At 44.6% G+C, this 16,923-nt stretch overlaps 1 long non-coding RNA gene across 1 annotated transcript in view; it reads right to left on the bottom strand.

The window, feature by feature from the left end:
• Positions 1-5,783: 5,783 nt before the first annotated feature.
• The window catches only part of LOC135229483 (uncharacterized), a 53,858-nt gene continuing 42,718 nt past the window's right edge, over positions 5,784-16,923 (bottom strand). Inside the window, exons 2-3 of the long non-coding RNA XR_010320179.1 lie at positions 16,015-16,162; positions 5,784-8,948 (exon numbers count right to left, since the gene is read on the bottom strand). This is a non-coding gene — a long non-coding RNA (uncharacterized LOC135229483). The remainder of the gene's footprint in view (positions 8,949-16,014; positions 16,163-16,923) is intronic.

Below are 16,923 nucleotides of genomic sequence, written 5' to 3'. Positions count from 1 at the left end.
CTTCGTGCCTGGGGGTGGTTTCCGAATGTTCCCTCGTGTCCCCCCACCCGTGCGGGGCGACAACTCTCCCCTGGGCGGGGACCTAGTAGAGGCCTGCAGGGCATCAGGGTATGGAGGGGCAGAGCTTGGGCGGGGAGGATGCAGCCCTGCAGGTTCCTCTACGTGACCACGGCGGGGGGGTGCGGGTCATGAAGGCTGGGCCTGGTAGAGGACCCACTAGGGCGCGCAGAAGGAGTGGGTTAGGATAATCATAGCATTAATGGGAGTATTGAGAGAGCGCCCTGGGGCGTTGGGTCCCTTGGGAAGAAAAGCTTCTGCTATCGCCACTGGAGCAGTACCCAGGTCAGTCCCGGCTTAGGTCCAGGAGGTTCCCATGCTCAGAGGGTCTGGTGGGCAGAACAGAACCGGCGGTGCGCGCGCCCTCTCGCGGCCTTGCACCGAATCGCTGAAGTTCAGTGTCAGGCGATTCTAAGCCATGGTTTTGGAACTGAATAGTGAAGCAGAGCAAATGATGCAGTGCCTTGATGGGACCGGTGGAGACAACAAGAAGCAAAGCACAGCTGAAACTTCAAAATTCCACTGAGTGTTAGTAGGATTTGGAGGAAGAAAATAGACGGAGAGTCGAGAGGCCCAGAGATGCAGAAGGGTTAGAGGATTAGGGTTAGGGGTTAGGGTTTGGTGTTAGGGGTTCAGGTTGGGGGGTTAGAGGTTTGGGAGTTAGGTTTAGGGGTATAGGTTTTAGGTGGTTGGGGGTTGGGGTTAGGGCTGGGGTTACTAGGCTCGGGCACAATTGGTTTAGGGTTAGGGTTAGAGTGAGGCTGAGGTTGATTCCCCAGTCTTGTGTACCGTCTTTCCTTTGCCAGAGTTACCACCGATCTGTTTGGTTGGAAACCCTGATGGCGTAGTGGTTAAGAGCCACCGGTGCTAACCAAAGGTCTGCAGTTCGAATCCACCAGGCACTCCTTGGAAACTCTATGGGGCAGTTCTAATCTGTCCTGTAGGGTCACTATGAGCTGGAATTGACTCGACAGCAGTGGGTTTGGTTTTTTTGGTTATTGTTTAGTTGGCTTTTCTCTACCCGCTCTTCGTCTCCCTGGTGAACATCAAGGATTGTTTCTGTGCATAAATGTTTTCAGGAGTTTTTATGATAGTGGTCTCTTACTGTATATGTCGTTTTGTGATTGGCTTAGTGTGATGCGCCCCAGATTCATCCATGGTGTGAGATGTTTCGGAGATTCATCATTGGTCTTTATTGTCGTGTAGTGTTCCACTGTGTGTACGTACCGTAGTTTGTTTATCCATTCCTCTGTGGACGAGCACTTAGGTTGTTTCCATCTTTTTGCTACTGTGAATAATGTTGCAGTGAACACGGGTGTGCATATGTCTATTCCTGTGACTGCTCATGGAAACCCTGGTGGCTAGTGGTTAAGTGCTACAGCTGCTAACAAAAAGGGTTAGGGTTTGGGGTTAGGGATGTTAGGGTTAGGGTTGTTAGAGTTAGGGTCGTTAGGGTTTGGGGTTAGAGTTTAGGGTTAGGGTTTTTTGGTTGGGGTTAGGTGTTAGGGTTAGGTTTAGGGTTTGAGGTTAGAGTTTGGAGTTACAGGTTAGGTGTTAGGGGTTGCAGTTTGGGGTTTAGGGTTTTGGGGTTTAGTCGTTAGGGTTTGGGTTAGGTTTTAGGGGTTAGGGTTTAGGTTTAGGATTGGGGTTGGTGTTGGGTTTGTTTGGGATATGTGGTTTGGGGTTAGAGGGTCGGTGTTAGAGGGTTGGGGTCTAGAGGGTTGGGGGTTAGAGATTGAAGGAGTTAGAGGGTGAGGGGTTAGAAGGTGAGGGGGTTAGAAGTTGAGAAGATTATAGAGTGAGGGAGTGAGAAGGTGAGGGTGTGAGGGGGTGAAGGTTAGGGTTTAGGGTTAGAGGGTTTAGGCTTAGGGTTCAGAAGCTTGGGGTTAGGGGTTAGGGTTTCAGGGTTCAGAGGTTGGGGTTGGTGTTGTGGTTAGGGTTAGAGAGTTAGGGTTAGAGGATTAGGGTTAGGGGTTAGGGCTAGGGCTTAGGGGTTCAGGTTTAGGGGTTTGGGATGGGTTTGGGGTAAGGTTTTAGGGTTTAGGATTAGAGGGTTAGGCTTAGGGCTTAGAGTTTAGGGTTTTAGGATTTAGAGTTTAGGGCTTAGGGCTTAGAGCCTAGGGTTTAGGGCTTAAGGTTTAAGGCTTAGAGTGAGCGTTAAGGCTGGGGGCTGGGGTTAGGGTTTAGGGTATTAGGGTTAGAGGGTTAGACGGTTTAGTGTTTAAGTTTAGGGTTTAGGGGTTAGGGGTTGGGGTTAAGGGTGTTAGTGTTTAGGGTTGTGGCGTTTAGGGTGTTAGGGTTAAATGTGTTAGGGCTAAGGGTGTTAGGGTTTTGCGTGTTAGGGTTTTAAGTGTTATGGTTTAGGGTTTAGAGTTAAGTGATAGGGTTACGCTTAGGCTCATTCTTAGGTTTAGGGCTAGGGATTTGAGGTTTAGGGTTTGGGGTTAGGTTTGGAGGTTGGGGTTAGGATTAGGGCTAGGGTTAGAGGGTTAGAGGTTAGAGTTAGAGGGTTAGGGTTTCGGATTAGGGTTTCATGTTAGCGTTAGAGGGTTAGGGTTCGAGGGTTAGGGTTAGGGTCATTAGGGTTAGGGTGGTTAGGGGTTAGGGTTAGGTGTTAGGGTTTAGGGTTTACGGTTAGGTTTAGGGTTTGGAATTTGAGGTTTGGGTTTAGGGTTTGAGGCTTAGAGTATAGGGTTTAGTGTGTAGGGTTTTGATGTGTAGTGTTTTGGGGTGTAGGTGTTTAGGTTGTAGAGTTTAGGCTATAGGGGTTAGGGTTTGGGTTAGGGTTAGGGTTTAGGGCCTTGGGGGTTAGGACCTAAGGGCTTAGGGTCTTAGGGGCTTTGGGGCTCAGGGCTTAGGGGCTAGAGTTAGAGGGCTAAGGCCAGAGGGCCCGAAGGCCAGAGGGCCAGGGTTATGGTTTGATTCCTGGCTGGCAATTTTTTTCCTTCAATATTTTGTGTAAGTCATCCCTTTGCCTTCTTGCCTGCATGATTTCTGCTGAGTAGTCCAAGTTTTTTATTATTTACTCTCCTTTGTTGGTGACTTCCTTTATCCCTAGCCTCTCTTAAAATTCTCTTTATATTTGATTTTGGCAAGTTTGATTATTATGTGTCTCGGTCACTTTCTTTTGAGATCTACCTTATGTGAAATTCGATGAGCATCTTTCATGATATCATGGAAGTTTTCTGCCAACAAATCTTCAACAGTTCCCTTTGTATTTTCTGTTAGCCCTCCCTGTTCTGGTACTGAAATCACTCATAGTTATTTCTCTTGATAAAGTCCCATATGATTCTTTGGATTTCTTCATTTAAATTTCTTTTATCTGCTTTCTCTTCAAATATATTAGTCCCAAGAGTTTCACCTTCAATCTCAGTAATTCTGCCTTCCAATTCCTCAGTTGTGCTCTTCTTACTTTCTATTGAGTTTTCTAACTCTGTAATTTTATTGTTAATCTTCTGAATCTCTGATTGCAGTCTCTCTATGGTTTCTTGCAGCTTATTAAATTTTTAACTATGTTCTTGAGTAACCTTTTTAATTTCTTCAGCTGCTTTATCTTTATGTTCCTTGGCTTGATCTGCATTTTGCCTCATTGGAGAAATCCTTGGGCCCTTCACTGGCTCGCCATGCAGCTCCACAACGTCCACTCCTGGCCGTGGCATTTGGCCGGTGCCCGACTGAACGTGTGCTCCGGAACCATGTTTCTCCACCCATCACTATCATTCTGCCACCAGGGGATATGTGAGTATGGGAGTCACCATTTCTCACTGGCAGCAGCGTCACAAGTCACTAGACTTCCAGGTACCCGCAGACCTAGGCTGCCTTCTGCCTCAGGCAAGGTCCCGAATCCTTTATACCAGATGCTGACACCGGGCAACTGGTGAACATTCATTTTGATCGACACAGAGGTCTGAGTGAGGGTCAGCAGGCCAGGTAGGTGAAGTCAAGGCCAGGTGGGCGGGACTAAGGTTTCTTTGCCATCACCATGGAGAGAGTCTCCCCACCGGAAGAGTGGGCAGAGCTTATGATGGGCCTGGTGACAAGACTCAGCCAATGGCAGAGATCCAGTCCACCAGGCAGATGACACAGGGTCCTCCATTGTGACCTAGGACACCTAGTGGCCACAGGATTTGAGCACACCCTGGGAAAGGCTACGCAGGCACAAGGGAGCCCCTGGTGCGGACTGCTTCACGGCATTGGCAGAGCAGGCCAGGGTCCAATTTTCCCACTTTCCTCAGGATATCAGTACGCAAGACATCCTCACTCAGCATCTCTTGCCTCTCTCTCTGTATGTGTTCATTCTCTGAAATCTCTTCCTTCTCTCCCTGAGTCACTTCACAGCTTGGAGTGCCTGATAGAGTGCCTAGAGACGAAAGAGCAAAGGGGGAAGGTGACTGATTGGGGAGCTACATCACGGGTGTACTCTGGCCAGGTGAAGCTTGTTGACATGTGGCAGCCTCTCCGGAGACTACTAATTCCGCTGACGACATTCTATGCAAATACCCGGGTGAGTGCCATGGGCAGAAAACATTGACACATACCTGCCAGAGGCCTATCCTGGGTCTGAAGAGTCCACCCCGGTCTCCAGCGACTCATCATCTCAGCACACACTTTGCCTGCACACAGGGAATCCGCCTCTCTCCACGAATGCCTTCTTCTGCTAGGAAACACACGATGTCACTCAGCCAAAGGAGAGCACAGGCAAAGTCAACTGAAGCCCCCATTGTCAAGATTTTGCTTCTGCTGGGCCACAGCCCCCGGTGGCACACTGCATGCGCGTCACTTCTCCAAAGACAAGGCCGAATTCTGGACAACCAGGGCCCCAGCAGTCCAGAGTCTGCAGAAGGCGGCACATGGATCGCCTCTTTGCCACATACAGGAGGGAGGCCTGTGCCCTAGACTGGCTCCGCTAGAGCTCCACGACCTCAGCTATTTTCCCTGACCTTTGGCCCGTGCCCTCATGAGTGTGTTATCTCTAGTTACACTTCTCCTCCGACCACTCTGAATCCACCACCTGCGGATACCTGAGTATGGAAATTAACATCTATCACTCGCTGCAGTGTCACAGGTCGGTCACTAGGTGTCTAGGCTCAGACTGACCTTGGCTGTCTTCTGCCCAGGCAACTAGCCTAAGCCTTCAAAGGAAATGAGGACACGTGGTCACTGGCCGACATCCTTTAACCAACACTGAGTCCCTGGTCAGCATCCTGGAGTCCTGGCAAGAAGAGCCAGGCACCTCCAGGAGCATCTGGAGGAGGAGACAGGGGCTGAACAGGCTACCACACCTACTGGTGCTGCTACACATGTGGGAGACCTGGCTGCAGAGGGTGCAGGCATGGCCTCAGGGTCAAAGGAGAAAGCACCTGAAGACGTGCTAGGACCCTTAGACTGAGAGAAGCAGGATGTCTGGACTGCAAAATATGCACTCTTCAGGGAAGAAGTTCATTCAAGCTTCTTAAACCCACCTCACCTGGAAAATCCATCCTCTTTTAGCCTTGTGCCCCTTCCACACCCCTTCTAGTACAAAGAGAGATGCAGCCCTACGGCACCAGGGTGGAAGAAGCCCCAGGATAGCTGTCCGAAGACATGAGGTCCACTCAAAAGCTTCCCCCGCCAAGGAGAGAAGAGGACAAGACTCATCTGCAGATGAGGTCTCAGGGCCCTGAGAATGAGCATAATGTTTGTAAGGAAAGAGAAATAGGATTTCAGTGAGATATGGAAGTCTGACAAAGAGCCTCTGCAAAGATAGCTCTAAGGGAGGTGTGATTGTGAAGGTGGTCTGGTCACTGAGTTCTTTGTAGTACAAGGTACCAGACAGAAGCCAGACTCTGGGGGGAACCTGCCTGCCGGTGAGCAGTGGGCATAAAACCCTAAACCAATGAGAATCGAATCCCTTCTCAGCAGCTTCTGCACAGATCAGTGATGTTTGCTTGGTCTTTCTCTTTTCTGTGGTCTAACCTGATCTGTTCTGAGATCAGAGAGTTGGAATAGAAAAGCCTGACTGAGATGAAACGAGCAAAGAGAAGACAAGGCCTCCTAAATCTGGTGAAGACAGAACACAGATAACCAAAGGTGAGGATGGGAAGAAACAGATTGAGTTCCAAGTCCCATCCACAGTATCCCAGGGCCTGGGAATCCCTGGAAGTGCCAGAGGTGTGTACTCCCTGGGAGATGCGACCCCAAGTGTCAGAGGAAGCCCTGTGGAGCAAGGAAGGGAGGGCAGGGCCTCTAGGATGGGCACTTCCATACAGGCTGCCCATGTGAATTTCTCACAGTGACCGTGACAGATCCTGAGAGGGACAGTTTGAGGCAAAGGAAAGTAAGTTTTCTGAAGAGGGGTGAATTCCACAGTCGCCTGATAATGAAACAGAAATCCCGTCCTGCTCAGAGGTACTGAGTAGGAGGGATTGTGAATTCCCATCCTGCACAGAGGTTGGCTGGGAAGTTCGACTGTCTAAAGACAACGTGGCCAAAGTCTTCTTTATCTTTCAAAGATATATCTTTAACTTCCTGCAAATTCAATCCTGAAAAAAAGCCTAGAATATACAAGTGTGGGTTTTTCAGGAGAGCAACAAGGGGAGAAGGTGATAGTGGCATATCAGAGAAGGAGAACAATAGTCTAAGGGTCCCTGTGTTACTTAATGAATCACACACGGTGTCAAGCATTCTTCCTTACCTGTAGACATGCAAATTCAGTAGATGTTTTAGCAATAACTGAATTAATCCTCAGAATTCTTTTTGGCCATTTCGAGGCATAGAGACCAGAAGAAGTCATTAGATACAAGAGCAAGCAATAATTCGCTGGTCTGAATTTTGTTCAATTTCTGTGTTTGCCCTTCATAGATGGATAAAAGTCTCTGAATCTGGCATTGAAGACAGTGTTTTCTCTATTGTTATGGATTGAATAGTGTCCCCCAAAATGTGTGTCAACCTGGCCAGGCCATGATTCCCAGTATTGTGTGGTTGTCCTGCATTTTGTGATCTGATGTGATTACTTATGTGTTGTAAATTCTAACCTCTGTGATGTTAATGAGGCAGGATTAGAGGCAGTTAGGTTAATGAGGGAGGACACAATCTGCAGGATTAGGGTGAGTCTTGAGTCAGTCTCTTTTGAGATACAAAGAGAAAAGTGAGCAGAAATGAGAGGGACCTCATACCACCAAGGAAGAAGTGCCTGGAGTGGAGCATGTCCTTTTGACCCAGCGTCCAGGCGCTGAGAATTTCCTAGGCCAGGGGAAGATGGATGACAAGGACTTTCCCCCAGAGCCACAAAGAGAGAAAGCTTTCTCTTAGAGCTGGCGCCCTGACTTCAAACTTCTTGCTTCTTAAACTGTGAGAGAATAAGTTTCTGTTTGTTAAAGCCGTCCACTTGTGCTATCTCTGCTATAGCCACACTAGATAACTAAAAAACACATATATAAAATAGTAAAAAAAAAATGTTTCAAATACACACACACACGTATGATGTTATTAAACTTTAAAAGGTTTTACATTCTTATAACACATTTAACAACAGAGATTTGTATACAGAAGTGATAATAAGAGCCATCCCCACATAAGTATATTGTACCTGCTCCCCCAAAGTGTCCAGTGTCCAAAGATACATATGTACCCTTTTACACACTTCTTTTTGCCGGGACACGTGTAAGTACATTCATTTGTTTGTTTTTATGGAAATTAGGTCACATTCTACCCATGTTTTTCTCTGAATCACTCTTCACTTGACAATTTTTCATGGATCCTCTAAATCAGCAGACATGGAAGAAGCACTCTTTTTGGTTCTTCTCATTTTTAACTCCCACCACTCTTCTGTCAGTTTGTTGTAGTGTGGTGGCTTGCATGTTGCTGTGATGTTAGAAGCTATGCCACCGGTATTTCAAATACCACCAGGTTCACTGATGGTAGACTGGTTTGAGTGGAGCTCTGGATTTAGACAGACTAGGAAAAAGGACCTAGTGACCTATTTCTAAAAACAACTGGCCAGTGAAATCTTACAAATAGTACTGGAACACTGTCTGATGGAATGACAGAGGATAACCCCTTAGGTTGGAAGGCACTCAAAATACAAGTGGGGAAGAGCTACCTCCTCAAAGTAGATCCCACTTTAATGACGTTTCCTGATGGGGCACAACTCATAATGAGAAGAAACTGATGCAAATATCCTTTAATAATCAGAACGTGGAATGAAGGAAGTATGAATCTAGGGAAATTGGAAGTCATCAAAAATGAAATGGAATGCATAAAGGTCAGTAATCCAAGGCATTAGTGAGCTGAAATAACTTGGTTTTGGACCTTTTAAACTAGACAATGATATGTTCTACTATGCCAGGATTGAGATACTGAAGAGAACGGCATCATATTCATCGATAAAAAGAACATTTCAAGATCTTTTCTGAAGTAGAACACTACGAACAATAGGATAATATTCACAGGCCTACCAGGAAGACCAGTTAATAAGACTATTATTCAAATTTACACACACATTATGAATGTGAAAGATGAAGAAGTTGAAGGTTTTTACCAAGTTCCGCAGTTTGAAACTGATCAAACGTGATGCATTCATCAATCAAGATGTACTGATAATTACGTAATTAGAATGCGAAGTTGAAAACAAAGCAGACAAATCAGCAGTTGGAAAATAAGGTATTGATGATAGAAATGACAATGAAGCTTACCTGATAGAATTTGGCAAGACCAATGACTTATTCATTGCACATACCTTTCGTCAGGAACATAAATGGTGACTATACTCGTGAACCATTCCAGGCAGAATAGATAGGAATCAAATTTGTGGAAGGTGATGATGGAGAAGGTCAATACCATGAGTCAGAATCAGGCCAGGGGCTGACTGCAGAACAGATGATCAGTTGCTCATATTCACGTTCAAGTAGAAGCTGAAGAAAATTAAAACAAGTCCATGAGTCAAAGTATGCCCTTGAGTATATCAAACCTGAATTTAGAGACCATCTCAAGAATAGATTTGATGCACTGCACACTAATGATCGAAGACCAGATTAGTTGTGGGATGATAACAAGGACATCATATATGAAAAAAACAAAAAGTCATTAGAAAGACAGGAAAGAAAGCAAAGACCAAAGAGGATGTCACAAGAGACTCTGAATCTTGCTCTTGAATGTACAGTACCTAAAGAGAATGGAAGGAAAAATAAAGTAAAAGAGCTCAACAGAATACCTGAAAGGGAAGCTGGAGAAGACAAAGTATGATAATAATAATGTGAACAGATCTGGAGTTAGAAAACCAAAAGGGAAGAAAACACCTGGCATTTCTCAAGCTGAAAGAACTGAAGGAAATATTCAAGCCTCTAGGTGCAATACTGAAGGAAGGATTCTATGGGCAAAATATCGAACAACACAGGAAACATCAAAAGAAGACGGAAGGAATACACAGACTCAATACACCAAAAAGAATTGGTCGACATTCAACCATTTCAGGAGGTAGCATTGGATCAAGAGCTGATGGTACTGAAGGAAGAACTCCAAGCTGCACTGAAGGCATTGGCAAAAAACACGGCTCCAGGAACTGATGGAGTACCAAATGAGATGTTTCAACACAGGGACGCAGTGCTGGAGGCACTCACTTGACTATTCCAATATATTTGGAAGACAGCTACCTGACCAAATGACTGAAAGAGATCTATATGTGTACCCATTTCAAAGAGAGGTGGTCCAACGCAATGTGGAAATTATCGAGCAATGTAATGTCATTAACATCCCACGCAAGAAAAATTTTGCTGAATATAATTTAAAAACAGTTGCAGCAGTACACAGACAGGCAACTACCAAAAATTCCAGCTGGATTCAGAGGAAGACATGGAATGTGGGATATCATTTCTGATGTCTGATGGATCTTGGCTGAAAGTAGAGTATATCAGTAAGATGTTTACCTGTTTTTGTTTCCTATACAAGGACACTCAACTGTGTGGCTCATGACAAATTATGGATAGCTTAGCAAAGAATGGGAATTCCAGAACACTTAACTGTATTCATGCGGAATATCTACGTAGACCAAGAGGCAGTCATTTGAGTAGGGCAAGGGGATACTGTGTGGTTTAAAATCAGAAAGTTATGTGTCATGGTGGTATCCTTTCACCATACTTACTCAATCTGTATGCTGAGCAAACATTCTGAGAAGCTGGTTTCGAAGAACAAGAACATGGCATCAGTTTTGGAGAAAGATTCACTAACAACCTATGATATGCAGCTGATACGACCTTGCTTGCTGAAAGTAAAGAGGACTTGAAGCAGTTACTGATGAAGAGCAACCACTACAGCCTTCAGTATGGATTACACCTCAACATAAAGAAAACAAAAATTCTCACAACTGGACCAGTAAGCAACACCATGATAAACAGAGAAAATACTGAAGTCATCAAGCATTTCATTTAACTTGAATCCATAATCAATGCCCACAGAAGCAGCAGTCAAGAATTCAAACAATGTATTGCATTGGGCAAATCTGTTGCAAAAGACCTCCTTAAAGTGTTGAGAAAGAAAGATGTCACTTTGAGGACTAAGGTGTGCCTGAGCAAAGCCATGATATTTTCTATCACCTCACATGCTTGAGCAAGTTAGACAATGAATACGGAAAACCGAAGAACTGATTCATTTAAAATATGGTGTTGGCAAAGAATACTGAATGTACCATGGACTGCCAGAAGAATAAACAAAACCATCTTGGAAGAAGTACACCAAGAATGCACCTTAGAAGCAAGGATGGCGAGACTTCGTTTCACGTGCCTTGGACATATTTTCAGGAGGGACCTGTCCCAGGAGAGGCTCATCATGCTTGGAAAAGCTGAGGGTCAGAAAAAAAGAGGAAGGCGCTCAACAACATGAACTGACACACTGGCTGCAAGAATGGGCTCAAACATAGCAATGATTGTGAGGATGGTTCAGGATCAGGCGGTGTTTCATTCTGTTTTACACAGGATCGATGGCATCTAACATCCACAACTAACATATGTATGCATATATATATGTATGTGTGTATGTGTGTGTGTGTATATATATATACCCATTGCCATCGAGTCGTTTCCAACTCATAGTGACCCTACAGGACAAAGTAGAACTGCCCCACAGAGTTCCCAAGGAGCGCCTGGTGGATTCGAACTGCTAACCTTTTGGTTAGCAGCTATAGCTATTAACCATTATGCGACTAGGGTTTCCATATATATATATATATATATATATATATATATATATATATATATATATATATTCTCTTCACTAGTTTTGCATCTCTAGAGATCCCAGGCTAAGACATTTGGTACCTACTGTGGTTCTAGAGGAACCAAATCTTAAGGATGAGTTTTCTGAATTGATTCTCAAGTCTGGCTAGTCTTAAAGGCACTGATGACTGTCTCCAGTAGTAAACAGGCTATTGCTAATCCATGGTGGGAGGTGACAATAGAAATACGCAAAATACTACTACCACTGGATCAAATATTTGTGAGAGACAAGGCTCTGCCTGATTACATATTTGATACTTTTCTATAATTTTGTCAGAATAAGAATAATAAGGAAGCTGCTTGGTTAGTCCTGCTTTTGCTAGTCACACTGGTGAATGAAAGAAATGGGCTCAAAGCTGAAGCACCACATACAAGATCTGAAAGCTGCCACTTGTGCCCAGAAAGAAAACCATATTTCTTATAGTAACAAGGCTAATGCTGCCAAAAATAAACTCAGATTCTTATCATAAGAGTGACTGAATTAAAGCGCCAATTGAATATCCAGCCTCAAATGGTGTCTGAAGTTAGAGTGAGGGTACTGATTGGGAAGAAATGGGATCCTGAAACTCGGGATGAGGACATATGGGCAGACAGTCAGGAAGTGGGGGACAATGAACCTCCAATTTCTGTTGAATCACTCTTCCTAACAGAACCAGACCTCTTACTCCCATCTGAAGAGATTCTCTAACTTTGCCTGCTAAGGCACCCTTCCCAGTAAAACAATTATCCCTTCCACCTCCATCTAATGAGATTACCCTCAGCTGTGCCTGAAGTGTCTTGTTTGAATTATCTCCTGGGGTGGTATCTGGGGCATTGCCTGGGGCATCACCTTAGGCAGATGTCTTATAAGACACGGCTGAACATCCCACTGCCACTGCCCATTTTTGCTTCTAGACCTATACCTAGACTTCAGTCCCAACAAGCCCCAAAAGGTGAACTATGAAGTGTGACCCAGGAGAAAGTATGCTAAACTCCAAAAGAACTGCTTGATTTTTCTAATACATACATACATACATACAGAAACCTGGTGAATATGTGTGGGAATGGCTATTATGGGTGTGGGATAATGGTGCAAGCGACATAAAGGTGGATTAGTCTGAGTTTATTGATATAGACCCAGGAAGCATAGATTCTTCATTCAGTGTTTCAGCTTCAGAGGTTAGAAAAGGATCTCATAGTTTATTTGGTTGGTTTACTGAAGCATGGATTAAGTGGTGGCCTACAATAAATCAAGTGGAAATGGCAGATCTGCCATTGTATACTGTAGGAGAAGGTAACCAAAGGCTGAGGGAAACTGGCAGGTTAGAATGGATTTATTAGGCTGGACCCACAGATCCACACACGGAGTGCCCAGAGGGCTCTCTTTGTACCATAGCGGTGAGGTACAAATTTGGGAAGCAAGCCCCAGCATTATTGAAGACTTCTGTGGTTGCTATTTTATGTAAGTAAGAGTCCACAGTGAGAACTGCCCTAACTGAATTAAGACACCTAACTACAATGCAGTTGACTGGACCCCGTGGTGGTAGCAGCCAAGTGGTGGCACTCAATCAACAAAGACAAGGTGTGTGTGGTTACCATAACAGACAGTAGAGTCAAAGCAGTAATCAGAATAGTCTGCTCACATGGATTTATGGCAATGGCTACTTAGTCATAGTGGCCCTGGGAGTGAAAGAGCTGGGAAATGGACATCTCCTGGTACCTAGTGTCTTAGATATCTAGTGCTCCTGTAACAGAAATACCACAAATGGATGACTTTAACAAAGAAAATTATTCCCTCACAGTCCAGGAGGCTCTATAAGTCCAAATTCAGGGTGCCAATTCCAGGGGAAGACTTTTTCTCTCTGTCACTCCTAGGGGAAGGTCGTTGTCACCAATCTTCCCCTGGACAAGAAGGTTCTCAGCACAGGGACCCTAGGTCCAAAGTATGCACTGCTCCTGACACTTCTTTCTTGGTGGTACTGAGGTCCCCCTGTCTCTCTGCTCTTTTCTCTTTTATATCTCAAAAGAGACTGACTTAAAACACAACTTAATCTTGTAGATTGAGCCCTGCCTCCTTAACATAACTGCTTCAAATCTTCGCTCATTAACATCATAGAGGTAGGATTTACAATACATTGGAAAATCACACCAGCTGACAAAATGGTGGATAATCGCACAATACTGGGAAGCATGGCCTATTCAAGCTGATATATACATTTTGGGAAGACAGAGTTTAATCCGTAACACCTAGTATGCAGCTATCGACCTGTTAATGCCTTTTTCTCCATACCTGTTTGGAAGTATCACCAGAAACAGTGTGCCTTCTCTCTGACCTAAGTATATAAGGACCAAATAATATAGAGGAATCTCTGTTACATTTTCTCCATCTTACCGTTATTTGGCCTCATAGGCAGACCCAGTCACTTAATTGCACGGCAGAATGAAGAGATTAAAGCCCCAACATTCTTGCCAGTGGACCAGGAAGGTAGCTGCTCAGACATCAGAGAGCCTCAGAGAGACAGAGACCAGGCGGCTCAAGAGAGGGATACCATAAAGTTGTTTTTCATACCCCCCTCCACTCCCATAGTTGCATATGCTTTGCTCTGACCCCAAGAAGTAGATCAATCCTTTGAGAACTGCATTATGGGTTAGAACACCAACAAGGTCCCAGACTGAGTGACACTCCCATAGATTACATCCAAATATCATTGCAAAGTCTTCAAAATCTGAACTGACATCTGAGCCACAGCATCCAGAAGTTGGGAAAGAACCTGCAGCCTGAACATAACTGGGTCAAGTGATTGCTAAAACAAACAACATCAACATTTTCTGTAAGATTGAAGTAAGACATAGTCTTGGAATCATAGACAAAAACTTTAAAAAGCTACTTTAACCACGCTCAAAGAAGTAACAGGCACACCTTAGAAAAATAGAAAAATACATAGAAACCATTCACAAATGAAAATTTTAGACAGGAAAAATAGAGATAAAAAATTCACTTGATCAGCGGAATGCTGTTGACAGACAAAAGGATCAATGAGATGAAAATAGTTCAATTGAAAATATCCAATCTGAAAACAGAGGACAAATATTGAAAAGAAAATGAACAGAGCCTCAAAAAAATCCAAAAATATCTAACATTTATTTATTGGAATTCCATAAGGTGTAGAGAAAATATGTGGTGTAGAAAAAAGTATCTGAAGAAATACTGGCTGAACACTTTCCCAATTTGTTGAAAGACATAAACTTACAGATTCAAGAAGCTATGCAAACTCCAGCAAGTTAAACTCACATAATTTTACGCCCAAATGCCTCACTGTCAATTGTGGAATAACAAGGACCAAGAAAATATCTTCAAAGAAGCTAGAGAGAAAACAACTCATCTCACACAGGAGAAACAATTGGAATGACTCTGTATTCATCATCTGTAGCCATGGAGGCCAAAAGGCTGTGAAAACAACATTTTTTCAACACTGAAAGAAAAGAAACATTAACCCAGTGTTCTATAGGCTGTTACTTCTTTCATGAGTAAAGGAAAAATATTGACATTCTCAGGTGAAGGACGCTTAAGAGAATTCATCGCCACCAGACTTGTTCTAAATGAAACACTAAGGAAGTTCTTCAGGTGGTAGACTTGGAATTTCAGGAGTTATGGAAAGCAACAAAGTCGAAAGTACCTTCTGAAGTTTGCCGATCAGCCAAAGATTAGACAGGTCTATAAAACAAACAATAACACACGTGAAGAAAGTGTTTCTTAGTTCAATTGTGTGTATGAGACCAAAAGTACAAAACCTGCCCAAAAGCACAGAAAAGAGGGCAGGACGGAACAGGAATCATGGCGGATGGAAACGGGGAACCGGAGCATAGAAGAGAATATTGACACATCATGAATATTGCCACCAATGTCACAAAACAATTGTGTATAAATGGCTGAACAAGAAAGTAATTTGCTCTGTAAAGTTTCAAATAAAGCACAATAAAAAATTTTTAAAAAGTGGTAGGTATCTGGGTAAACATATTATGCCAACCCTGCTGTCACTGCACAACATGGTGCAGGACTCCCCTCTTTGGAAAGACTTGCTAGCCTATTGGAAACACTTTGGAATATACTCTTGGTGGCAAATTAGTATTAGAGAATGGGATTATTTTGAAAATATGAGATGTCTGTACTCATGTCTGGTGAATAAACTGGATAATAAAATTTTCAGAGCGAAATGAGATGTTCTAACAGAAAAATAGGCCTGAATTCCCACGTGGGCCATGAGCCTAATCTGAAGGCCTTTCCCAGAGAGGCATTTCAGGCACTTCTAGAGCAGCAGGAGCGCTGGGGAATGCAGGTGTCAACCTCCCCCAGGGCCTTCTCTGAGGAGTAAGTACCTGCTTTAGTACTAAGCTTAGGGGTTCATAAATAGTCATTCTGCATAAGGTCTTCAGGTTCAAGTCTGTAATCCAGCTGGGATTCTGTGTGTGCTGCATCTCTGCATCAAAAGAACATGCTTCTAGAAGCAGAATGCCAGGAGAGAGGCGGTTGGGCAGTTGGGGGTGGGGGGTGCTGCGCAGACAGGGGTGCCCAAGGGAGGCACAATATAGTCATTCTGCAGCAGGTCTAGTCATTCTGCATAAGAATTAGAATGCTTCTGTCAATGCATAATAGTTTACATGCAGGACATAAACAAAGTGACTGAAGGACAAAGTCGAATAGTAAACCAAGCCACTCCCTGTCAATCCTTACCTGAGAGGGTCTTCATGAAGACTTCCGGGGATGGAGAAGGACACAGTAAATGCTGATTTATTTTACCTCTTCCTTCCTCAAGAAACAGGAACTGGTGTTAAGATGTCAGGTGTCAAGCCCCAAACTCCTCTTCTGGTCTGTATTTAAGCTGTATAATAAAACTGGGATCAGGCAATCAGCCGTGAGCAGACAGACCCAGAGTATTCCCAGTGCCCCACATCTTTGAGCTCCAGTGAGATCCTGTTCTTAGTCACTAGATTAGCAGAGGAGCTGAAAGACTGAAATTCCGTGTTTTAAGGCAACTTGGGCTTCAAACAGTCACTTATTGCTAAAGTCGTATTTCTCTGTGTTAATTTATGATCCTTAACTCAAATCCGGAGTTTGGAGCTCATTTTGATAACTCCTCATTAGTCTGCATAGACTAGAGTCTGCTCACAGTCAGTGATGACAATGGAGGAAACAAAGTCCCTAGCCCAGAGGAGGGACTGCTCCCCATATTTGGGGAAATGCCCCTGGGAAGCATCGGCGAGGTGCACTTTGGCCTCTGTGGCTTTGCCTTCTGCTCCTGGAATTGCACCCTGGGGGCCTCCATATGCAGACCCAGAGTCCGTGGGTGACCACAACTCCCCCCTTCTGGGTCATCGTCCGGACACACGTTGCGATATGCTTCCTGCCCTCCTTTCCAGCATAAGCGCTGCGATCACAAGTGGCAGAACCAGTTCTCAGGTCCAGACCCTAGACCTTGCCCTCCTTGGCCTTAGGCTTCCCCTAGTCCTGGTGGAACCTGCAAGCCTGGCGGATGCGAGGTTAGCACCCGGCTGGGTGGGCTTGGGCCTGTCTCAAAAGGCTCATGGCGCACGCGGGTTCCGCCTCCTTGGAGCCTGCAGGCTTGCGGCCGGCAGCCCGGCA

This window comes from Loxodonta africana, unplaced genomic scaffold (genome assembly GCF_030014295.1).
Source record: "Loxodonta africana isolate mLoxAfr1 unplaced genomic scaffold, mLoxAfr1.hap2 scaffold_32, whole genome shotgun sequence".
NCBI lineage: Eukaryota > Metazoa > Chordata > Mammalia > Proboscidea > Elephantidae > Loxodonta > Loxodonta africana.
Note: the sequence above shows the minus strand (reverse complement) of the source record. Positions and strands in the feature narration are given on the sequence as shown.